Source organism: Colobus angolensis, unplaced genomic scaffold (assembly GCF_000951035.1).
Source record: "Colobus angolensis palliatus isolate OR3802 unplaced genomic scaffold, Cang.pa_1.0 Scaffold23, whole genome shotgun sequence".
In the NCBI taxonomy this organism is placed as follows: domain Eukaryota; kingdom Metazoa; phylum Chordata; class Mammalia; order Primates; family Cercopithecidae; genus Colobus; species Colobus angolensis.
The window spans coordinates 17,641,922-17,667,254 of record NW_012115488.1 but is presented as its reverse complement, the minus strand read 5'-3'; the positions used below and the strand labels follow the sequence as shown (position 1 = coordinate 17,667,254).

The 25,333-nt window shown below is 37.3% G+C and overlaps 1 pseudogene across 1 annotated transcript in view; it reads right to left on the bottom strand.

Annotated features, from left to right (window-relative positions):
- The window catches only part of LOC105513470, a 45,888-nt pseudogene extending 20,657 nt beyond the window's left edge, over window positions 1–25,231 (bottom strand). The window contains exon 1 of the transcript XR_001002031.1: window positions 25,175–25,231. The product of XR_001002031.1 is annotated as a tRNA-dihydrouridine(16/17) synthase [NAD(P)(+)]-like pseudogene (transcript). The remainder of the gene's footprint in view (window positions 1–25,174) is intronic.
- Between the last annotated feature and the right edge of the window lie 102 nt (window positions 25,232–25,333).

Genomic DNA, 25,333 nt, shown 5'->3' with positions numbered 1-25,333 from the left:
GTGCATGCCTGTAGTCCCAGCTACTCGGGACACTGAGGCAGGAGGATTGCCTGAGTCCAGGAGTTCGAGGCTGCAGAAGGTATGATTGTGCTACTGCATTCCAGCCTGGGTGACAGAGCGAGACCCCAACTAAAAACAAAAAGGAACCTATAAGGTTGATTGCTTTGACATATGAGGTTAAACTTGTAGGTTTCGTGTAGTTCTGGATAATTTCTTCATGTTCTGTTTCAGCATTTGTGGGGTTGGGTACTTAAAGTCTGTACAATAATATATCATTGATTTAATTCTCTGAAAAATGAAAAAAATATTAAGTGCTTAAAAACAGTAACACTCAGCAATGGAATAATTTGAGCCATAATTTTGTCTTCTGATGAAAATTTATATCTTATTTTCAGCTTACAAACTTGTGAGATTTTGGTCTTGAAGTATTAGATTCTGGCCATTCACTAGAGTAACAAAACGTGAAACTAAAAATATAATCTTTCCTGGCATTTTCAGCATCATGATGAAGTGTTTTAATTTCATCTCTCCTTTCCAAAAGTCATGTGAGCAACTTTCCTTTCAAAATCTCAGTAACTGTAGTATGAAAAAGCACAGTCATTTACTTACTCATTATTTCTTCATATTAACATGAAGGAGTTACAGTAATTACCACAATTTAATTATCTTAATAATTTTTACAATTTCACCTAGTGCTGAATCATTCATGGTAAGGTGTCATACTTTTCTTCATAACTCTTTTCTGTGAATAAAGTAGTATATACATTGGCATTAATGTATAAACTATTTTATTTGCGATTTACCTCTTTTCTTTCCTGCATTTTCAATTGGAGCATATAAGTCACCCATTTGTATCCTATGTCAGGGGCTGGTAAATGTTTTTGGCAAAAAGCCAGAGAGTTAATATTTTAGGCTTTGTAGGCCCTATGGCCTCAGTGGAAACTACTTGGCCATTGTACCATGAAAGCAGCCATAAACAATGCATAAACAAACAAATGTGCACGTGTTTAAAAAAATAGCATTGTATTTATGGATAATGAAATATTAATTTCACAAAATTTTCATATATAAGGGAATATTGCTTTTTATTTTTAAAACCCTTTAAAAATATAAGTCTACTCTTAGCTGGAGGGCTAATAGGTGGTGGGTCAGATTTGATCTGTGGGCCATAGTTTGTCAACTCCTGGCCTATATTATGCTCAAAAAGAAAACCAATGAACTAAGTCTGTTCTCATGTAGTCTGGGTTTTCAGTGATAAATGAAACAAATAAAAATAATCAAATACTTTATATGTATTACATATATGCCTAAATCTAAATCATACATTTACCATTGGTAGTAATTTAACAGTAAAGTGAATGATCTGCTAAAGCGAAGAAGAAAATTATTGCTGTTACACTTTTATACCGCTTATATCTAACAGTGTCATTTGAAAAATGAATTTTACCAGTAGCTTAATTTTTTTTTTTATTTGTTCACTGGCAGGTGGATATGATTTTTTTTGTTGTTGTTTTGGTAGCCTGAACAGACTAAGATGTTGATATATTTTAATATTTCTATGTTTCTATTTTTTTTTTTACAGTTCATGTAAGGCATTCAGAAAGAAAAGCCAGCATAAACATGAGAAGGAACCCACTCTTGTCAGAAAAATCCTTGGTGGGAGCAAAACTGGATTTTTGAAACTTGGGAAGATAAAATACCTAGAAGTTTTAAAAAACAAGGCCCTCAGTGACACAGGTGACCTTGTACACAGCTCAGTGCAAGATTTCTAAGATGCAAAATGAGGCTGGAAAGAAGGCAAGTGACATCAGGGAGAAACTAATATGTCAGGCTATGGAGTTTAGTGCATACTATATTTTTTCTTTTTTTAATTATTTCAAGAGTTTTTTGGGGGAGCAGGTGGGGTCCGGTTACATGGATAAGTTTTTTAGTGGTGATTTTTGAGATTTTAGTGCACCCATCATCCAAGCAATGTACACTGTACCTAATGTGTAGTCTTATCCCTCATCCCCCTGTCCCACCCTTTCCCCTGAGTCCCCAGAGTCCCTTACATCATTCTTATGCCTTTGCATCCTCATAACTTAGCTCCCACTTGTAAGTGAAAACATAATAGTGTTTGGTTTTCCATTCCTGAGTTATTTCACTTAGAATAATGGTCTGCAACTCCATCCAAGTTGCTGTGAAAGCCACTATTTAATTCCTTTTTATGGCTGAGTAGTATTCCATGGTATATATGTATGTATATATACCATATTTTCTTTATCCACTCATTGGTTGATGGGTGTTTAGGTTGGTTCCATATATTTGCAATTGCAAATTGTGCTGCTATAAACATGCATGTGCTAGTTAGTGTCTTTTTCATATAATGACTTCTTTTTCTCTGGATAAATACCAAGTAGTGGGATTGCTGGATGGAATGTAGTTCTATTTTCAGTTCTTTAAGGAGTCTCCATACTGTTTTCTATAGTGGTTGTACAAGTTTACATTTCCATCAGCACTACATCCATGCCAACATCTAGTATTTTTTGAATTTTAAATTATGGTCATTCTTGCAGGAGTAAGGTGGTATCACATTGTGGTTTTGATTTGCATTTCCCTGATAATTAGTGATGTTGAACATTTTTTATGTTTGTCAGCCATTTGTATATTCTCTTTTGAGAATTGTCTATTCATTTCCTTAGGTCACTTTTTAATGAGATTTTTTTTTCTTGCTGATTTGTTTGAGATCCTTGTAGATTCTAGATATTAGGCATTTGTTGGATACACAGTTTGCAAAGATTTTCTCCCACTCTGTGAGTTGTCTGTTTACTCTGCTGATTATTTCTTTTGCTGTGCAGAAGATTTTTAGTTTAATTAAGTCCTATCTATTTATCTTTATTTTTGTTTCATTTGCTTTTGGGTTCTTGGTTGTTAACTCTTTGCCTAAGCCAATGTCTAAAAGAGTATTTTCGATGTTATCTTCCAGATTTTTTATAGTTTCAGGACTTAGACTTAGGTCTTTGATCCATCTTGAATTGATTCTTGTATAAGGTAGGACATGAGGATCCAATTTCATTCTTCTACATGTGGCTTGCCAATTATTCCAGCACAATTTGTTGAATAGGGTGTCCTTTCCTCACTTTACGTTTTTGTATGTTTTGTTGAAGATCAGTTTGCTGTAAGTATTTGACTTTATTTCTGGGTTCTCTATTCTGTTCCATTGGTCTATCTGTCTATTTTTATACCAGTACCATGCTGTTTTGGTAACTATAACCTTGTAATATAGTTTTAAGTCAGATAATGTGATGCCTCCAGATTTGTTCTTTTTGCTTAGTATTGCTTTGGCTATTCGGGCACTTTTTTGGTTCCATATGAATTTTAGGATTTTTTTTCTAGTTCTATGAAGAATGATGATGGTATTTTGATGGGAATTGCATTGAATTTATAGATTACTTTTGGCAATATGGTCATTTTTACAATATTATTCTACCCATCCATGAGTAGGGAATGTGTTTCCATTTGTTTGTGTCAATTATGATTTCTTTCAGCAGTGTTTTGTAGCTTTCCTTATAGAAATCTTTCACCTTCTCATTTGTGTATATTCCAAATATTTTATTTTATTTTTTACAACTGATGTAAAAGGAGTTGAGTTCTTGATTTGATTCTCAACTTGGTCACTGTTGGGGTATTGCAGTGCTACTGATGTGTGTACATTGATTTTACATCCTGAAACTTTACTGAATTCATTTAGTAAAGACCTAGGAGTTTTTCGGATGAGTGTTTAGGGTTTTCTAGGTATACGATCATATCACTGGTGAAGAGTGAGAGTTTGACTTCATCTTTACCAATTTGGATGCTCTTTATTTCGTTCTCTTGTCTGGTTGCTTTGGCTAGGACTTCCAGTACTATGTTAAATAGAAGTGGTGTAAGTGGGGATCCTTGTCTTGTTCCAGTTCTCAGGGGGAATGCTTTCAACTTTTCCTTGTTCGGTATAATGTTGGCTGTGGGTTTGTCATAGATGGATTTTATTATCTTAAGGCACGTCCCTTCTATGCTGATTTTGCCGAGGGTTTTAATCATAAAGCAATGCTGGATTTTGTCAAATGCTTTTTCTGTGTCTATTGAGATGATCGTGTGATTTTTGTTTTTAATTATCTTTATGTGGTGTATCACATTTATTGACTTGCAGATGTTAAGCCATCATTGTGTCCCTGGTATGAAACCAACTTGATCATGGTGGATTATCTTTTTGATATGCTGTTGGATTTGGTTAGCTAGAATTTTGTTGAGGATTTTTGCATATATGTTCATCAAGGATATTGTTCTGTAGTTTTGTTTTTGTTTGTTTGTTCTTGTTATGTCCTTTCCTGATTTTGGTACTTTGGTGATCCTGGCTTTATAGAATGATTTAAGGAGGATTCCCTTTACCTTTTGGAATAGTTTCAGTAAGATTGACACTATTCTTCTTTGAATGTCTGATTGAATTCAGCTGTAAATCCATCTGGTCCTGGACTTATTTTTTGTTGGTAATTTTTAAATTACTGTTTCTATATTGCTACTTATTATTGGTCTGTTCAGGGTTTCCATTTCTTCCTTAATCTAGGAGGGTTGTATATTTCCAGGAATTTAACCATCTCCTGTAGGTTTTCCAGTTTGTGCATGTGAAGGTGTTCATAGTAGCCTTGAATGATCTTTTGTATTAATATTTCTGTGGTATTTTTTGTAATATCTCCTGTTTTGTTTCTAATTGAGCTTATTTGGATCTTTTCTTGGTTAATCTCACTGATGATCTATTGATTTTGTTTGTCTTTTCAAAGAACCAGCTTTTTGTTTAATTTATCTTTTGTATTTTGTTGTTGTTGTTGTTTCAATTTCATTTAGTTCTGCTCTGATCTTTGCTATTTCTTTTCTTCTGTTGGGTTTGGGTTTGGTTTGTTCTTGTTTCTCTAGTTCCTTGAGGCGTGACCTTAGATTGTCTATTTGTGCTATTTCAGACTTTCTATGTAGGCATGTAATGCTATAAGCTTTTCTCTTAGCACCACCTTTGCTGTATCTCAGACGTGTTGATAGTTGTGTCACAACTATTCTTCAGTTCAAATAATTTTTTAAAAATTTCCATCTTTATTTCATTGTTAACCCAACAATCATTCAGAAGCAGATTATTTAATTTCTATGTATTTGTATAGTTTTGAGAATTCCTTTTGTAGTTAATTTCCTATTTTATTTCACTATGGTCTGAGAGAGTACTTGACAAAATCTTGGTTTTCTTAAATTTATTGAGACTTGTTTTGTGGCCTGTCATATGGCCTATCTTGGAGAATGTCCCATGTGCTGATGAAAAGAATGTATGTTCTGCAGCTGTGAGTAGAATGTTCTGTAAATATATGTTAAGTCCATTTTTTCTAGAATGCAGTTTAAGTCAATTTTTTATTGTTGACATTCTGTCTTGATGACCTGTCTAATGCTGTCAGTGGCGTATTGAAGTCCCCTACTATTATTGTGTTGCTATCTATCTCATTTCTTAGGTCTAGTAGTAATTATTTTATAAATTTGGGAGCTCCAGTGTTAGGTACATATATATTTAGTATTGTAATATTTTCCTGTTGGACTAATCCCTCTTTGTCTTTTTAAATTGCTGTTGCGTTAAAGTCTGTTTTGTCTGATATGAGAATAGCTACTCCTGCTCAATTTTGGTTTTCATTTGCATGCAATATCTTTTTCCACCCATTTACCTTAAGTTTATGTGAGTCCTTTTGTGTTAGGTGAGTAGCTTAAAGACAGTAGATTCTTGGTTGGTAGATTTTTATCAATTCTGCTACTCTGTATCTTTTAAGTGGAGCATTTAGGCCATTTACCTTCAACGTAAGTATTGAGATGTGAGGTACCGTTCTGTTATTAGTCATGCTAGTTGTTGCCTGAATACCTTGTGTTTTTTAAATTGTATTATTGTTTTATAGGCTCCATAAGATTTATACTTTAAGGAGGTTCTATTTTGGCGTATTTTGAGGTTTTTCAAGATTTAGAAATCTCAGCATTTCTCGTAGTGCTGGCCTGGTAGTGATGAGTTCTCTCAGCATTTGTTTATCTGAAAAAGACTTTATCTCTCCTTCATTTATGAAGCTTCGTTTCACTCACTGGATACAAAATTCTTCGCTGATATTTACTTTGTTTAAGGAAGCTAAAACTGGGCTCCAGTCTCTTCTGGCTTGTAGGGTTTCTGCTTAGAAGTTTGCTGTTAATCTGATAGATTTTCCTTTATAGGTTACCTGATGCTTTTGCCTCATAGCTCTTAAGATTCTTTCCTTCATCTTGACTTTAGTTAACCTGACGACTGTGTGCCTAGGTGATGATATTTTTGTAATGAATTTCCTGGGTGTTCTTTGAGCTTCTTGTATTTAAATGTCTAGATCTCTAGCAAGGCCAGGAAAGTTTTCCTCCATTATTCCCTCAAATAAGTTTTCCAAACTTCCAGATTTCTCTTCTTCCTCAGGAATACCAATTATTTGGTCATTGAACATATATTAAACAATTATATTTGGTCACTGAACATATATTGAACAATTATATTTGGTCATCGAACATAATCCCACATTTCTTGGAGGCTTTATTTATTTTTAAAAAATTCTTTTTTTCCTTGTTTTTGTTGGATTAAGTTAATTTGAAAGCCTTGTCTTTGAGCCCTGAATTTCTTTCTTCTACTTGTTATAGTCTATAGTTGAAGCTTTCTGGTATATTTTGTATTAGGTTGGTGCAAAAGTAATTGTATTTTTGCCACAATACTAGAGTAATATTTCTCTAAGTGTGTCTTTTATTTCCAGAAGTTATAATTGTTTTTTCTTTATGATATCTATTTATTTGGAGACTTTTTCATCTATATCCTGTATTGTTGTTTTAATTTCTTTAGGTTGGTTTTCACCTTTCTCTGGTACCTCCTTGAGTAGATTAATAATAAACTTTCTGAATTCTTTATCTGGCAATTCAGAGATTTCTTCTTGGTTTGGATCCATGACTGGAGAGCTAGTATGATCTTTTGGGGGTTCTATAGAACCTTGTTTTGTCATAATACTAGAATTATTTTTCTGCTTCCTTTTTATTTGGGTAGACTATTTCAGTGGAAAAATCTGGAACTCAAGGGCTGCTATTCAGATTCTTTTGTCCCATGGAGTGATCCCAGGTGGCTATTGATCTAGCCACCCAGCAGGGATACCAGATGCTGGGCTGGTGCTAGGGAATGTCTGGAAATGTTCTGTGATGTGGTCAATCTTCTGGTCTCCCAGCTGTGGCTACCAGCACCTACTCTGGTGAAGGCGGCAGGGCAGTGAATTGGACTCTGTGAGAGTCCGTGGTTGTCATTTTGTTTAGTGTGGTGGTTGTCTCAAATGCTGCTTATGCTAGCAGTGAAGTCACCATGTGGAAAGACTCAGGACCTCTCGTTAGCCAGGATGTGGCAGGCACTGGAATTAGCTGTTGTTCTCTCCTTCTTTGGAGCAGGGTTGTTTTCTTATGGAGTTACTGTAATGGACTGAGTTGGTTGGCCTGCAGTCAAAAGGCAACACTTTCAAGAAAGCACCAGCTGTGGTAGTAGAAGGGATACATAAGCTTGCCCTAAGTTGGTCAGAGTAATTATTCAACTTTCTCAGGCGACAGTCTGGGCCATCTAGGTAAGAATATTTAATTGTGATATTCTAATTTTATAAGAAATTTGTTCCATCCCAGTTCAGATACTTTTATACTTTTGGCACAAATTGTAGCAAAAAGATGCCAGATCGAGCACAACTGATCTTTGAGAAAAATGTGTATTTATGAGAGGATGTAAGGGGATGTGTTTTTTAAACTTGATTTATGTCTTTTGTGAATTTTGGAAAATATTCAGCCACTATCTCTTGGAATATACTAAGTATATTAGCCCGTTCTCATGCTGCTAATAAAGACATACCTGAGACTGGGTAATTTATAAAGGAAAGAGGTTTAATTGACTCACAGTTCCACATAGCTGGGGAGGCCTCACAATATTACATGGCGGCAGGAAAGAGAACATGTGCATGGGAACTCCCCTTTATAGAACAGCATGGGAGAGACCCACACCCATGATTCGATGACTTCTTACCAGGTACCTCCCATGACATGTGGGAATTATGGGAGCTACAGTTCAAGATGAGATTTGGGTGGGGACACAGGCAAACCATATCACTAAGCTTCCATTTGCCCTAATATTTCCTTCTGGAGCTCTTATTACTATGTGATGGACCTGAAATTCTATTTTCCATGTCTCTTAAATATTCTTGATTTTTTTTACTACAATCTATTTCAAGCATAAAATAGATAAATTATAGAAAACAATACAACCCACACCAGTAAGACATCTTTGTCAAACTGTAGCATTTTGCCATAAATGCTTATTATACATATTTTTGAGAAATATAGATACAATTATATATAGACAGGCATATATGGATATAAAGATGTTTTTGAGAAATTATACATATAATTAAAATCTCCTGGATACTTTCTCTGGATCTACTGTTTTCCTGCTTCTTTCAAATTAACAATGATTCATGATTTTATATTTTTAGTACATAAATATATCTTAAAATTTTATATTCAAGCTAAGCATTTTGATATAATCAGATGTATCAACCTTTTCTTCATGTCGTTTGCTTCTTGTGTTTTTGGTATATTGCTTAAGAAATTCTTACTCAATTTAAGGTTCATATATAAACAAATATATCCATATTTTCTTCTAACATCTAAAAATGTTTTTCTTTTGACATTTATGTCTTTAAAACATCTGGAGTTTATATTCATGTAGGATGAGGTAAAGATACTTTTTTTTGAAAATAAATAAACAATAGTTCAAGTGCAATTTATTAAATACGTTATTCTTTTCCCATTGATTTGAATTGTCAATTCCATTATATGTCATTTCTATTTATATGCTGGGGTCAACTGTTTCACTAGAAACTGGTTTCTGTTTCACTAGATTGTATTTCTAATTCTGAGGCAGTATAACGTTGTTTTAATTGTTATGTGTTATGTAAGTTATTCATTCCTAGTAAGACATGTTGTTTGGACATGTTATTCTTCAAAAGTATTCTGCTTTCTCCCTGGTATAACAAAAGGCATTTACATTTTTATGATTTTAAAAACCTTCACAGCAATAAAGTGTAATAGGTATATAAATTTGTTTAAATATCAGTTGGTAGTTTGGTCATTTATATGTCATCAGAAAAAGAAATCATTTATTGAATACCATAATTCTGCACAGTTTCGTAAAAACTGATTGATTTTACAAGAACAGTCTTTATGCCTGAAGTCCTCTAGAGCTGTATGTTGCTATAGACAAGTATTCTAACAGATAATGTACTGGGACTGGTGGCAGTGGATCAATTTTCCAATAAAGTTTGTTTATCATATATTCATCATGGGACTTAATCACACTTTTCTTTTTTGGCTGCTTGTGCAAAACCATTACACGTTTAGATTTATTTGCTTTTGCACATACAGATCTGCATTTTACATTCACACTAGAGCACTTCTCCCTATTCATACTTCCAACTTTATTTTGGGTCACAGTATTTATATTACCATTTTTATCAGTTCTTTTAATGTTTAATGAGCTGCTTTTGATAGATGGGTATATTCTTTGAATTGGAATGACAGCAATGAAACATGCTTAATGTAACTAATTTAAGTGATAATATTTAATTAACTTGAAAACACTGAGCTCAAGAGACAATATTTCAGCTTAGTTGAATGTTAAGCAAGAGTTTCTTATTAATACAGTACAAACTCTTAAAGTCTATAAATTATTAGAACAGAATAAGATTTTAGCAAAACTTATAGTTAATCTTACATCTCAAATTTACAAAATATATATAAATAATTATTGTAACTTTTAAAAAATATTTAATTGCTAAACAGACAGATGATCCTTCATGGACCATGAGGGACAGAGTCTGAGGCCAGCACTGTGAAAAGCCCTGTTCTCAGGTATTTGCTTCAAAAGTGCCATAGCTTTGTACTGTGTTTCAGAGAAGTAGAACCTTAGTAATCTGAAGACACGTACCTTGACAGAAGAGCTATACCAACCTCAACTGTAGTCAGATCTAGAGTCTAACATATTTTTCAATTTCACTCTGTTGCTCAGGAAATTCCCTATGATATCACACGATTGATATCCTTTCAGTGAACCACACACAGCGAGTGATCAAAGGATAGTCACTTTTATGATTGAGAAGTTTGTGTGGATGTTTTCATTTATTATTTTAGAAATTTCAAATAAATCACATTCCTGGTTTAAAAAGTATTAAAGTGTTAAAGGCTTACACACACACACACACACACACACACACACACACACACACACACAGCAGTTCCCACGATCCTTTACACCTGAATTGTATTGCCCATAAGCAATCACTTAAACCTTTAGCTTTTGTTCCCCTAGTATTTTACCTCTATATTTCTACCTATTGCTTTTTACTAACTTATCAATTTTAAGCATTAAATTTTTTTTTCAATCAGCCTTTCCAGCTTGAATAAGCTTGCTTTATTTATTTGTTTACTTATTTACTTATTTATTTATTGTTTTGAGACATGGTCTCCCCTTGTTGCCCTGGCTGGAGTACAGTGGCACAATCTCAGCACTGCTACAACTTCTGCCTCCTGGGCTCAAGCAATCTTCCCACCTAAACCTCCCAAGTAGCTGGGACTACAGGCTGCAGCCACCATGCCCGGCTAATTTTTATTTTTTTTGTAGAGATGGGATTTCGCCACATTGCCCTGGCTGGTCTCGAACTCTTGGCCTCTAGTGATCCACCTGCCTCAGCCTCTCAAAGTGCTGGGATTACAGGCATGAGGCACTGCACCCAGCCATATATTTTCTTATATTCCAAAAAGATTTTATGTAGATTAAATGATATACAACTAATATCTAAGTGCCTCCATTTTTAACTATCCATAAATGGATATGATAACGTAGGGTAACTATGAGAACTAAATGAATTAATATTTGTAAAGTGCTTAGAACAGTGTCTAGCATATGGTAAATTCCATATGAGTTTTTAAAAATAAAACAAACAATATGGCAAAAAGATGTAAATTCAAAATAAGTGAGAAAAATGATGCCAATAAAAAAAAAACAAAATGCAAAACACAAAATTATTCTCATGAAATCCTTTACACTAATGAGAAATGGATCAGAATCTTGGCTTTGAGCTTTCTGATACCAAGGCAGAATATGAATGACAATCACTTACATTGTTCACAGAGTTTACAATTTAAAAAGAAGAGCCAGTATGGTTCCTTATATTAAGAAGAGAAAGAAATGAATCCTCAGATCCAAATATTTTCACTAAGTTTCTCATAGTGAACATAGTGTTGTTGGGCTGCATCTCATCATCCCATTCAGTCACATCATAAACAGTTCATAGAGCACATTCTAAGGCTGCTGAGGACCTGTGTAAGACCAGGCACTGTGTTTCAGTTCTGCACCATCTTTATGGCCTGGGTTAGCCTAGGAGTAACTTTAAGAATGTCATTAGTGGCTGGACACAGTGGCTCACGCTTATAATCCCAACACTTTGTGGGCCTGAGGCAGGTATAACACAGTGAGATCTGTTTCTTTAAAAAACACAAAAAAATTAGCCAGGGGTAGTGGAGCCTGCCTGTAGTTCCCACTACTCACTACTCTGGAGGTATAGGTGGGAGGATGGCTTGAGCCCGGAAGGCCGAGGCTGCAGTGAACTGTGGTCGTACCACTGAATTCCAGCCTAGGCGACACAGTGACACCCTATCTCAAAAAAGATTGCATAGAATTGGGTGAATAACAAGTTGATTTATTAAGCATGTAAGAATTGTATCTAAAATAGCAGTAAATAAGTCCTGAGTAATGGCCAGAGAGATTTTTCTTTGAGTAATATTCTATAAGAGTATTACTTGGTTTTTCAGATAATTTTTTCATCTTCCTATTGATTGTTGGCTGTGTTCTGAATAACTCACTTTGCAAGATAACTGATCATGGAACAAATGCAATATTAATCTACACATGATACAATATTATGCTGAATAGGGTGTCAAAGGGAGAGCTTTCTTGCAAAATATTTCATGAGAAAGAGATTGCAAAATTGCTGCCGGGTGAGCCATCCTGTTATACATAATAGATCAGTTAAGGAAGAGCTCCAGGTAAATGCGGACCATATAATCCAAACTGTAGGACTGAGTCATCCAAGGGTAAGAGACAGAGGTGTTGCAGGTCTGGGGCTTGGAGCTTGAATGTCTTAGATATCCATCTGAAACACCGTTTGCCTGCCCTTGAAGCAAGAGTTTGGAGGTTAGTCACTGCTACTCTTTATCATTTTCATATTCCACGGGAGGAGTGAAGAGAAAGAACATTTTCTTCTTTCTTCTCTGAAATTTGGGCGTATTGTCTCCAGTTTTCATTTAGTGATTTCATTATTACTATCGACATTTTAAGCACCAGGAGATACTTGGGAATGGGACAACAAAAGGAATGAACAACCTAATGCAATGTTACCTTAGGTTCATTTTTGCCGGGCGCGGTGGTTCACGCCTGTAATCCCAGCTCTCAGGGAGGCAGAGGCGGGAGGATAGCTTGAGCCCAGGAGTTCGAGACCTGCCTGGGTAATATAGCGAGACCCCGTTCTCCACAAAAAGGAAAAAAAAAAAAAAAAAAAAGAAAGGATAACTGAGGTCAATTTAGTTTTTCAAGTGGGTTGGTATAGTTCAGTGAACTTGAAAAGTGGAATGACATTCTCAAGAGAACAAGGAATGTAAAGTTTGTAAAGTAAAAGCCAATCTTTGAGATTTTTTTTCTGGCAAAAAAAAAAGTTACCCAATGTCCTACTAACACAGTCAGAAAATAATACATTAAGAATATTTAGTGGTGGCTCACTCCTGTAATTTTAGCACTGTGGGAGGCCAAAGTGAGAGGATCACTTGAGGCCAGGAGTTCAAGACCAGCCTGGGCAACAAAATAAGACAGTATCTCTTAAAAAAAAAAGAAAGAAAGAAAGTACTTTTAGGCCAGGCATGGTGGTTCATGCCTGTAATCCCTACACTTTGGAAAGCTAAGGCAGGAAATTAATGGGGCATGGTTTTTAATCCTGGTGACTCAGGAGGCTGAGGCAGGAGGATCACTTGAGTCCAGAAGTTTGAGGCTGCAGTGAGCTATGATTGCACCACTGCGGTCTAGCCTGGGTGACAGGGTGAGACCCCATCTAAAAAAAGAAATAATAATTTAATCTTAGGAATTTTAGTTCATAATCTCTATGTGTTTGGATATATTCTTCCCACTTTAATCAGATCACCATTTGCTAGCAATTGAGCTTATTGATACTGCTGCCAACTTCATGAATGAAATGGAGTATTTGAAACACTGGCCCATTTATTTCTCTAAAAAACAAACCATTTCTCTTTGCTTCTGAAATTTCTTCCCACACTTCCATCACCTTAGTCTCTATGAAGTTCTTACCAAATATCTAAATGCATCTCTTTCCTGTAAAAAAAAAAAAAAAGGGAGCTTCAAAGTGGGTGATCATTACGTTGTCTATTGGCTTGTTCAATTTACTTTAAGGTCATGCAAAAACTACTTTATCCCAACTATAAATAATTTGCTTAAATTGAGGTCAGAAGTAGCCTAAGGAAGTAGCCTTCTTCATTGAGCCACCCGAGCCTACCCCCAGAATTCATTGACCCACACACCCAACACATGTTCACAATCGATTCAAAATGCCCTCCAGTGAACCAGCCTCCTGAGACTTTCTTTGTAATCTCATCATCCGGAGATTCCCAGAGAGCTCGGGAATCAACATGCGTGTCTATACTGATAAATGGCAGCAGGACTTACAATGAAAATGGGAGCTAGGAAATGGGACTGAATCTTTGTTTATGGAGAACAGGAGGTACAGGAAGCACTGTGGGACTACACAAAGAGTGAGTGAGGCTGGAGGAAGTTCTTATCGGAAAAAATTGCAACTGAGACCTCTTAATGTACTTTTTTCTCTTCCTTCTATGCTAGAATCTGTTATTTACTATCGGGACATTTCTCATTTTTTCTTTGTTTTTACTCAGTTCACTAAATTATTATTTTTTTAATTTAATTTTTTTTTTTTTGGCTAGGAGTGATGGTTCATACCTGTAATCCTAGTACTTTGGGAGGCCAAGGTGGGAGGATCACGTGAAGCCAGTTCAAGATCAGCATGGGCAACATAGCAAGATCAAATCTCTACAAAAAATTACAAAAATTAGCCAGGTATGATGGCAGTGTCTGTAGTCCTAGCTACTCAGGAGGCTTGAAGCAGGGGGAATGCTTGAGCCCGGGAGCTCAAGCCTGCAGTGAGCTATGACTGCGCCACTGCACTCCAGCCTGGGTGAGAGTCAGACCCTGTGTCTATACATACATACATACACATATAATGTGTGTGTATATATATATATACACACACACACACATATATTTACTGAATAACATTAAAAAATTAACACACAGTAATTATAATTAGCATATTCATCATCTCATTTGCATTTATCATTTCTTTCTATTGGGGACATTCAGTTTTCTCTTTCTGTTTTGTTTTGTTTTGTTTTTAAACAGAGTCTCCCTCTGTCACCCAAGCTAAAGTGCAATGGTATTGTCACAACTCATGCAGCCTGGACCTCTTGGGCTCAAGCGATCTTCCTGCCACAGCTGTCAAGTGGTAGCTGGGACTACAGATGTGGACCACCATGACCAGCTAATTAAAAAAATAGATTAGTAGAGATGAGGTCTTTCTATGTTGCTCAGGCTGGTTTTGAACTCATAGGCTCAAGGAATCCTCCCACCTCAGCCTCCCAAAATGTCAGGATTACAGGTGTGAGCCACTGCACGTGGCCAATATCCTCTTTCTAGCTATTTGAAACTATATAACATATTATCATTAACTATTGTCATCCTCCAGTAGTATAGAACACTAGAACTTACTCCTCCTATGTAGCTGTAATTTTGTATTGTTTAACAAATCTTTCCTTATTTCCCTCTTAGCTCTCCTCCTTTCTAGCCTCTAGTACACTCTGTTCTATTTTCTATTTCTGTGATGCCCACTTTTTTTAGATTCCACATAAGAATGAGAACATGTGGAGTTTAACTTTCTGTTCTTGGTTCATTTCACTTAACATAATATCCTCCAGTTCTATTCATGTTGCTGTGAATGACAGCATTTCATTATTTTTTATGGCTGAATGGTATTTCACTTTGTATATATACCATATTTTCTTTAACCAAGCATCTGGTGTTGTACAACTAGGTTGATTTCATATCTTGGCTATTATGAATAGTGCTGCAATTAAACATGGGGGTGCAGAGGTCTCTTTGATATACTGATTTATTTTCCTCTGGATAAATGCCCATAATGGTATTGCTGAATTATGTGGTAGCTCTATTTGTAGTTTTTGTTTTTGAACATTCACACTGTTCTCCATAGTGGCTGCACTAGTTTACTTTCTCACAACAGTGTATAAGAGTTCCCTTTGTTCCACATCCTTGCCACCATGTTATTTTTTGTCTTTCTGATCATAGCCATGCTAACTCTGGTGAGATAATACACTATTGTAGTTTGATTTGCATTCTCCTGATGATTAGTGATGTCAAGCCCTTCTTCATATGTTTAGTGACTGTATACCTTCTTTTGAGAAATGTCTGTTCAGATCATTTGCCAAGTTTTTAATCAGATTTTTTTTTTTTTTTGGGCTATTGACATGTTTGAGTTCCTTGTGTACTCTGGATGTTAATCCCCTTTCTCATTTGTTTATTTTTGCTTATGTTGCTTATGCTTTTGAGGTCTTATACATAAAATATTTTTCCAGACCAGTGTCCTGAAGGATTTCCCCTGTTTTCTTCTAGTAGTTTTATAGTTTTGGATATTACATTTAGGTCTTAAATCCACTTGAGTTGACTTTTTAAACAGGTGACAGGTAGTTTCATTCTTCTGCACATGGATATCTAGTTTTCCCAGTACTGTTTATTGAAGAGATTGTCCTTTACCCTATGAGTATTCTGGATGACATTGTCAAAAATCATTTGGCTGTATATGTGCAGATTAATTTCTGAGATCACTATTCTGTTCCATTGGTCTATGTATCTGTTTTTATGACAGCACCATGCTGGTTTTGTTACTACAGCTTTGTAGTATGTTTTGAAGTCTGGTAGTGTGATGTTTGCAGCTTTGTTCTTTTTGCTTAGGATTTTTTTTTTTTTTTTTGTGGTTCCCTACAGATTTTAAGTTTTTTTCCTATTTCTGTGAAGAATATCATTGGTAGTTTTGATAGTAATTGCATTGAATCTGTAGATTGCTTTTGGTAGTATGGTCATTTTTACAATATTAATTCTTTCAATCCATGAGCATGGATGCAAATGTCTTTTCATTTTTTTTGACATTCACATTTTTATGAAGTGATTAGTAATGATGAAGCTTACATAAGGTTTTATCAACATATGCATATGTGTTTATACAGATGTTTACACACAAAACAGGCTAAAGATTCAATTTCCTTCATCAGTGTTGTATGGTTTTCCTTGTAGAGATCTTTCACCTCCTGGGTTAAACTCATTCCTTTGTTGTTGTTGTGTTTTTGTTTTTATTGTTGTTAAATTATTCCTAATCATTGTATTTTCTTTGTAGCATTTGTAAATAGGATTGCCTTCTTGACTTTTTTTTTTTACTTAGTTCACTATTTGTGTATAGATATGTTACTGATTTTTTTTTTTGAGACGGAGTTTCACTCTTGTTGCCCAGGCTGGAGTGCAGTGGCATGATCTTGGCTCACTACAACCTCTGCCTCCTGGGTTCAAGCGATTCTCCTGCCTCAGCCTCTTGAGTAGCTGGGATTATAGGCATGTGCCACCACACCCGGCTAATTTTGTATTTTTAGTAGGGATGGGGTTTCTCCATGTTGGTCAGGCCGGTCTCACACTCCCAACCTCAGGTGATCCACCTGCCTTGGCCTCCCAAAGTACTGCGATTAGAGGCGTGAGCCACCATGCCTGGCCATTCAGGAGCATGTTGTTGAATTTCCATGTATTTTTATAGTATTTTTTGTTTGGTTTTCTTTTTGGTTTTTTGTTTGAGAGACAAAGTCTTACTCTTGCCCAGGCTGAAGTGCAGTAGTGTGATCATAGCTGAAGCAATCCTCTTGCCTCAGCCTCCTGAGTAAATGGGAGTACAGGCATGTGCCACCATGCCTAGCTAATTTTTGAAATTGTTTGTAGAGATGGGATCTTGCTATATTTGCCCAGGCTGGTCTTGAACTCCTGGCCTCAACTGATCCTCTGGCCTTGGGTTCCCAAAATGCTGGGATTATAGGCATGAACCACTACATCTGGCCCATTTGTATAGTTTTAAATGTTTCTCTTGCTACTAGTTTCTAGTTTTATTCACTGTGGTTAGGTAAGATACTTGTTATGATTTATGTTTTTGAATTTTTTTTAGACTTGTTTTGTATCTTAACATGTGGTCTATCTTGGAGAATGTTCCATGTGCTGATGAGAAAAATGTGTATATCTCCAGCTGTTGATTGCAATGTTCTGTAAATCTCTGTTAGGTACATTTGGTCCATGCTACAGTTTAAATTCGATGTTTCTTTGTTGGTTTTAGATCTAGATAAATCTGTCCAGTGCCAAGAGTGGGGTGTTGAAATCCCCATCTATTATTGATTGGAGTCTATATTTCTCTTTAGACCTAATGTTTGCTTTATAGATCTGGGTGCTCTCGTGTTGCCATCTGGAATTTTTTATTTCCTTACTTATCTTCTTTTTTTTTTATTATTATACTTTAAGTTCTAGGGTACATGTGCATAGCGTGCAGGTTTGTTACATATGTATACTTGTACCATGTTGGTGTGCTGCACCCATCAACTCGTCAGCACCCATCAATTCATCATTTATATCAGGTATAACTCCCAATGCAATCCCTTCCTCTCCCCCCCTCCCCATGATAGGCCCCGGTGTGTGATGTTCCCCTTCCCAAGGCCAACATCATCCTGATACCAAAGCCTGGCAGAGACACAACAAAAAAAGAGAATTTCAGACCAATATCCCTGATGAACATCGATGTAAAAATCCTCAATAAAATACTGGCAAACTGGATTCAGCAGCACATCAAAAAGATTATCCACCATGATCAAGTGGGCTTCATCCCTGGGATGCAAGGCTGGTTCAACATTCGCAAATCAATAAACGTAATCCAGCATATAAACGGAACCAAAGACAAGAACCACATGATTATCTCAATAGATGCAGAAAAGGCTTTTGACAAAATTCAACAGCCCTTCATGCTAAAAACGCTCAATAAATTCGGTATTGATGGAACGTACCTCAAAATAATAAGAGCTATTTATGACAAACCCACAGCTAATATCATACTGAATGGGCAAAAACTGGAAAAATTCCCTTTGAAAACTGGCACAAGACAGGGATGCCCTCTTTCACCACTCCTATTCAACATAGTGTTGGAAGTTCTGGCCAGGGCAATCAGGCAAGAGAAAGAAATCAAGGGTATTCAGTTAGGAAAAGAAGAAGTCAAATTGTCCCTGTTTGCAGATGACATGATTGTATATTTAGAAAACCCCATTGTCTCAGCCCAAAATCTCCTTAAGCTGATAAGCAACTTCAGCAAAGTCTCACGATTCCTTACTTATCTTTTTGAGATTACTAAACCACATGGTGAGTTACAAATTTTTAAGTATAGGGAGAGTCTTTGGGGGTTTTCTGAGCCTACCTATTCAAATATGAAGAACTGATAACAATTTCCCAAAGTTAATTTATGTTAGTTATTGTGAAAATTATTATAGTTCTTTTTTATATGAGGCACTAGGGAAAAATTTGAGACTTTAAAAGTGATCTTCCTTCTAATGATGGGCAAATAAGATGCTTGAACCTGTTTCTAAATGAATGTAAATTACAAGTTTCAGTAGACTTTCAGTCTACTGAAACCATTTCAGTGGGCTACCTTGGATGTCCAGCCCAACTGAAACTTTAGATCACTGCTTCCCTCAGGTGACCTCTAACCACCACTTCATGAGAGATCCCAAGGAAGAACCACCCAGCTGAGCCCAGTCAGTGCACACATCATGACAGAAATTACTATACTTTATTGAAATTATGGATAGGCATTATAGAAATAAATTATAGTTGGTATATTAAAACCATACTAGTCCATTTTAAAACATTTTATTTCAAAGTTGAGCACCGAAGGTTGAACATAATATTCCTTTTTGCTAGACCACAAGTTCTTCCAGGTAAGAAAATGAGCCTATTTAGTGTGGAATTTCCAGTTTTTAACAGAGTGGCTTGTACTTAGCAGGTGTTCAATAAACATTTGTTAAATGAATGAGTCTTCCCTTTTATGCTATATTCAGTCCAATTTTTCTCCTCACTAAAATCTCTATTCTATTACAGAGAGTTATTTTATAAACTGAATTCATCATACTATCCTCTGATTGCCAAAGAATGTGGTTCTGATAAGTGGACAAGTTTCAGCACATTTTTATAAAGTGATTAGTAATGCTGAAGCTTACATAAGGTTTTATCAACATTATACATATGCATATGTGTTTATACAGATGGTTACACACAAAACAGGCTAAAGATTCTTTAGCCTGATCTATTGACCCCACTGATTTAAACAACAATAATACAATTCATTTTTGCATTTGCTATGGACTAGGGGAAAAATTCATTTTTATAATAATTAAACAAGTGTTTGATAAGTAAGATTACAGGAGAAACACTTACATTTTAATGACAGTATTCTCAAATATTTTAGATGCCCTGTTAGCAAACCATTAAAATGGCCATTTTTAGTGTTTATTTATTCATAAAAGGGGGTTAGCTTAATAGGGCTATTTGTTCAGACTTCGTTAGTATTTTCTTTCAAGTAGGTACTATATAATTCAATGTAAACCTTATAGCAACAGTAAGACATTATTGGTCAGGATCATGGCTTCATATGGGGAGCATGAGTTTTAGATCCCAAGGAGTCTAAATTCTAATGTAAGCTCCACCCCTCACTGATTGGTGATCACAGTCTAATTACTCAACCACTTTCCTCAGTTTCCTCAAATCTCATAGAGTTTGCAAGGTGCCTGCATTGTGTCTGGACATAGGAGGTGATCAACAGGTATTAGATCCCTTTGCTTCCCCTGCACTGGATACAGGATCAGTCTAGTTCTAGAACCAACTCCCTCCCTTCCATACAGCCTCCATTACTGATATTGCTAATAGGCAAGTATCAGAAAAAGGGGTTACCATAAGCTTAAAGCCTTTCTGATTATAAAATCACATCTGTCAGCTCACTCTTGACTCCTTTATTTTTTGTTTCTTCTAGCTTCAGTTTTACTTCTTCTCTTGAAGCATTACCAAGTTGAATCCCTCCCTCCCTAACTCCCTCCCTCCCTCCCTTCCTTCCTCCCTTCCTATATTTATTCATAGGGGCAAAACTGTCTTCTCTGGGCACAAAACAATAAATAGGAAAAATTATCTGCCTTATGGACTTTACATCCTAACGTGGGAGACAAACAGTGAACACATAAACAAGGACTGTAGTAAGATAGTGAAGGAAAACAAAGGAGGGTGCAGGAGTAGAGAGGGAGGGGGTATCATTAGATAGAATGGTCATGATGGGCTTCTCAGAGCCTGAATAAAAGAGAAGGGCTTTATGCCTGCAAATATCTAAGGCAGAAAGAGAGTGGATGAGAAGCCCTGAGGCAGAAGCATACCTGTCCTAGAAGAAGCAAAGATGGATGTGGTTAAAGTGAGAAGAAGGGGGTGGGCTGAAAATTTAGACCATGTCAGCCAGCATGGGCTAAGGATTGTTTTTAACTTTTTTGGAAAAAAAAATTGAACTTGCAGAAAACTTGTAAAAATAGTACAATTAACTTTTGTGTATGCATCACCTAAATTAACTAATTATTAAATTTCTGCCACATTCAGACTATTTATCTAGCTATGTATATTATATACACATACACATTACCATTATCTGCTGAATTATTTGAGAATAATTTGCAGAACTTTTACTTCAAAATATTTCAGTGTATGCCTCTAAGAACAAGGATATTCTCTTTCATAATTCATAAAAATTTAACATTGTATAACACTATAATCTAAGACAGAGTTCATATTCAAATTTTATCCGTTGTCCCAATAATGTCCTTTAAGAACCATTTTTCCCCCTCATCAGGGTCCAGTCCAGAATCCTACACAGACTGCATCTAACCGCCATGTCTCTTTAGTCTCCTTTAGTCTGAAACAGATCCTCAGCTTTACTTTGTCTTTTATGACACTGCTCTTTTTGAAGGGTACAAGTCAGTAGTTTGTAGAAAGTCCATCTGTTTGTGTTTGTCTATGGGTTTTGAATTTTATTCTAAATGTGATGAAACCCAGGGCGGAGTTCTGAGCAGGGAGTGATTCTACTTATGTTTTGTAGGTTCTATCTGGTTGCCGCTTGGCGAGTTGGAGCCCACAGAGGAGCAAGTGTGGAGGCAGGAAGGCTCGTGAAGAGTGTCTTGTTGGCCGGGCGCGGTGGCTCAAGCCTGTAATCCCAGCACTTTGGGAGGCCGAGACGGGCGGATCACGAGGTCAGGAGATTGAGACCATACTGGCTAACACGGTGAAACCCCGTCTCTACTAAAAATACAAAAAATTAGCCGGGCGAGGTGGCGGGCGCCTGTGGTCCCAGCTACTCGGGAGGCTGAGGCAGGAGAATGGCGTAAACCCGGGAGGCGGAGGTTGCAGTGAGCTGAGATCCAGCCACTGCACTCCAGCCTGGGCGACAGAGCAAGACTCCGTCTCAAAAAAAAAAAAAAAAAAAAAAAGAAGAGTGTCTTGCTATCGTCCAGGTTAGAGGTTAGAGTCTATGGAGGCATGGGCAGGAGAAAGAGTCAGCAGGGAGACCTTTCGAATGGTCAAATTTGGAATATGTGTAACAGAGTTTTCTGGTGAATTTAATATATGGTGTGAGATGAAAAGAGACATGGCCGATTCTCTGAGCCACTATTTAAGCCTGAGCCCTGGTGAAGGGTGGTGCCATCGCTAGAGACAGGAGGAGGCTGTGGGTTGAGCAGAGAGTGTCTGTGTGTAGGTGACAGGAATCAAGTGTTTGGCTTTAGATTTGTTACATTTGAGATCTTTATGAGACATTAATGTGGAAGTGATATGCAGTCAGTTGAAAATACAAGTCTGGAATTCAGGTGAGAGACTGGGATTAGAAAACCAAACTACCTAAATCTCAGTCCTGATAACAAGAATACCTATCTTTATTAAGCACCACTGATGTGCTAGGTAATTTGGCAGGAGCTTTGTATCTACGTAACACCCTCAAACGTCAAGAAATACAGTGATATTAGCATTAATAGCACAACTTTCCAAGATTCTTGCCACATCTGCCTCCTATAGATTCCGCTCAGATACCTAGGTGTGAGTGCTGCAGGGCTGAATTGCATGGGCTTTTGGATAAATCTTGCTAACTGGGTGGTGCCTCTGCCCTGTACCTCTTCCTCTGAGTGTGCCTGTGTTTCTCCTGCTGTGCCCAGCTGGGCTGCTGCTTTTCCTAAGGTATTTGTCCTGGATGTTGCTGCCTAGCACTGCTGGGCGCTGGTGCTTTGCTTTCTCCTGCTGGGCCACACCACCAATGCCTTAGAGCCCCAGAGTGCCAAAAATTCAGAGGCCTGTGGTGAAATGAGGGAGATGCCCGCTGCTCTTTTTGTATAATGCTATCTTACCTGACCTAAGCTGAGCCAAAGGGATTCTCCGCTGAGGCTGTGAACTCTCTGTAGGTGGATAAAACTGTAACTCTGTGAGTTGGCCATGTTACCATGAGTACCTGCGAGGTAGAGAAGTCAGCTTGCTGAGAGGGAGAGGAGAAAGTGACTTTAGAGTCAGAAGATGAGATCCTAACAGCTTCCCAGGCTCCATTCCTGCCCTTGGGTTCCGCAAGGTACCTCTGTGACCATAAAATAAATCCCTCCTTTCTCCCTTCATGCTGGAGATAGTCCACATTAGATTTTGTCGACAAAATCAGTCTCGGCCAGTTATGCTCTCTAATGCCTGAGGGATCTATAATAAATTTTAAGGTGGGCGTGGTGGTTCATGCCTGTAATCCCAGCCCTTTGGGAGGCTGAGGGGGGCAGATTATGAGGTCAGGAGACTGAGACCATCCTGGCCAACATGATGAAACCCATTCTGTACTAAAAATACAAAATTAGCCAGGTGTGGTGGCGGGTGCCTGTAATCCCAGCTACTCAGGAGGCTGACGCAGAAGAATCACTTGAATTCGGGAGGTGGAGAGTGCAGTGAACCGAGATGGAGCCACTGCACTCCAGCCGGGCAACAGAGTGAGACTCTGTCTCAAAATAAATAAATAAATAAAATAAATTAAATAAATAAATTTTAAAAGTCATGATATGAAAGAATACATGGTTGCTCCCTGTCACTGCTCTTCTCCATAAACACCTCAGGCATTGCCTATAATCAGTGTTTCTATTAACTGTACACAACTTTCTTAATCATCTCTCTTCCACCCTTCTCTGTCACTTGCTCCACGTTCCCTTTCCCATTTCTGTCATTTTTATAGTTTTATATCTTTTCATTATTTTTTCCCATGTTGCCTTTTTATTGAGCATCTGTGTAAAATTTCTCACAGCACCTCTCACCTCTCACATTTGAAAACCATTTTAAGATCAGAGAGGAGAAGGGCATTGCTCAATTGGGCCAATTTAAATCTGTGAGCCTTCATGGCAGATGGCCTATTCTCTTTCTTTTCTTCATTGTCTATTTCAAGCACTTCTGAGAAGGTAAGAATGCCACCGTTGGCCTAGGCTGAACAACGAGAAGGAATCTGTGGATAAGAGTTATGGTGATGATGTGAGCCCTGGAAGCCCAGTTTCCACACCACTTATATACAACCCCATCTATCAAAACATTTCAGAGTGTCCTTTCCCAAAGTTAGGTGCTCTCTACACTGGGACTGTGATTTGCCAAGCTGTATGATACATGACCAGCAATCACTAGCAATAATTTCTCCATTAGCAGCTTTTCCTCAGAGTTCTTTCTGTCCCCAGTTTATCCCTAATTCCTGAAGTTACGTTCAGGGCAAATGGTTACTCACAAGTCAGGGTTATTTTTTTAGTAGGTGCTTTAAAGAATGTTTGCTGGATTTCCGGGGTGGCTGCAGTGAGGAGTCCAGTAGGAAGCACCTGATATGCACAGGTTTTGTATTTGGTCTCATGCACTCTTCCTAGGAACCATGTGCACAGCACATCTCCCTCATAGATGTGAATAAACTATGCAGAACTGTGGCCGCGTCCTAAATTCTTGGATGTTCACAGGGGCATACATGCAAAGTTCACTCTAGGAATAGCTCATAGGTTTGCCAGTTCCCAAAAGTGAAAATACAACTAACTATCCATCTTAGGTCCATTTCTGAGTAAGGTAGGTTGAGCACTAGGTTTGTATCAGGTCCTAAAAACTTTAAAATGCAACAAATTGAACCTCACAATGAATGTTGGAGGTATGAATTTCTTTTAGAATTCTTATTGTAAAGATGAGGAAACTGAAGCTTAAGTATAGCTTGGCATGTCTAAAGCCACATAACTAGTAAAGTAGGTGGATTTAAACTCAGAACTGTCTACTCTACAGCCCTTAATATTGACCACTATGGTATGCTGCCTCAAGGCAGAATATATAAAATAAATGACCATGCACAAATGAACCCTTCATAATGGCCTGCGGCTCAAAATGTAAACAGAATGCATTCCATATTTGTCATTTTGCTTTGTGAACGCTTCCTGTCCTATTGCCACCCTTCCTCCCAGCTCCCCAGGTACACTTTCCTAACCTCCAGATGTCACCCAGATTTCCAGTGTGACAGGATGCTAAGGATCTTGTATTGCAGGCTGCCCCAAATTGTTTCACTCCTTTTTCCTTTTCCTTCCCAAGAAGGAAGATGGACATTCATGAGCTGACTCAGGCCGAGAATCTTTCCCTTGCACTTAGGGTGAGCCAATCAATAGCTCTACTCACAGTCCTCACTGTGCTGATGACCAACACTGCATTAATGGCATCGCTATTTAGCAGCGCAAAAGAAGGGCTCACTAGAAAATAAATTTATTGTCCCTCTCCATCTCCCCCTTCATTGAATCTCACCTTACTGCTTCCTGTTAGAAGGCTTTGGAAACCCTCTGGGTTATCAAATAGCACCATTTCCCTTGGTAGTGTTACATTATTGATTGAGATAATGTTCTGAAAATGTCATCTATGGCAGGTGCAATTCCTACTTGGTTAATTCATCTGTGGCTAGGTCTT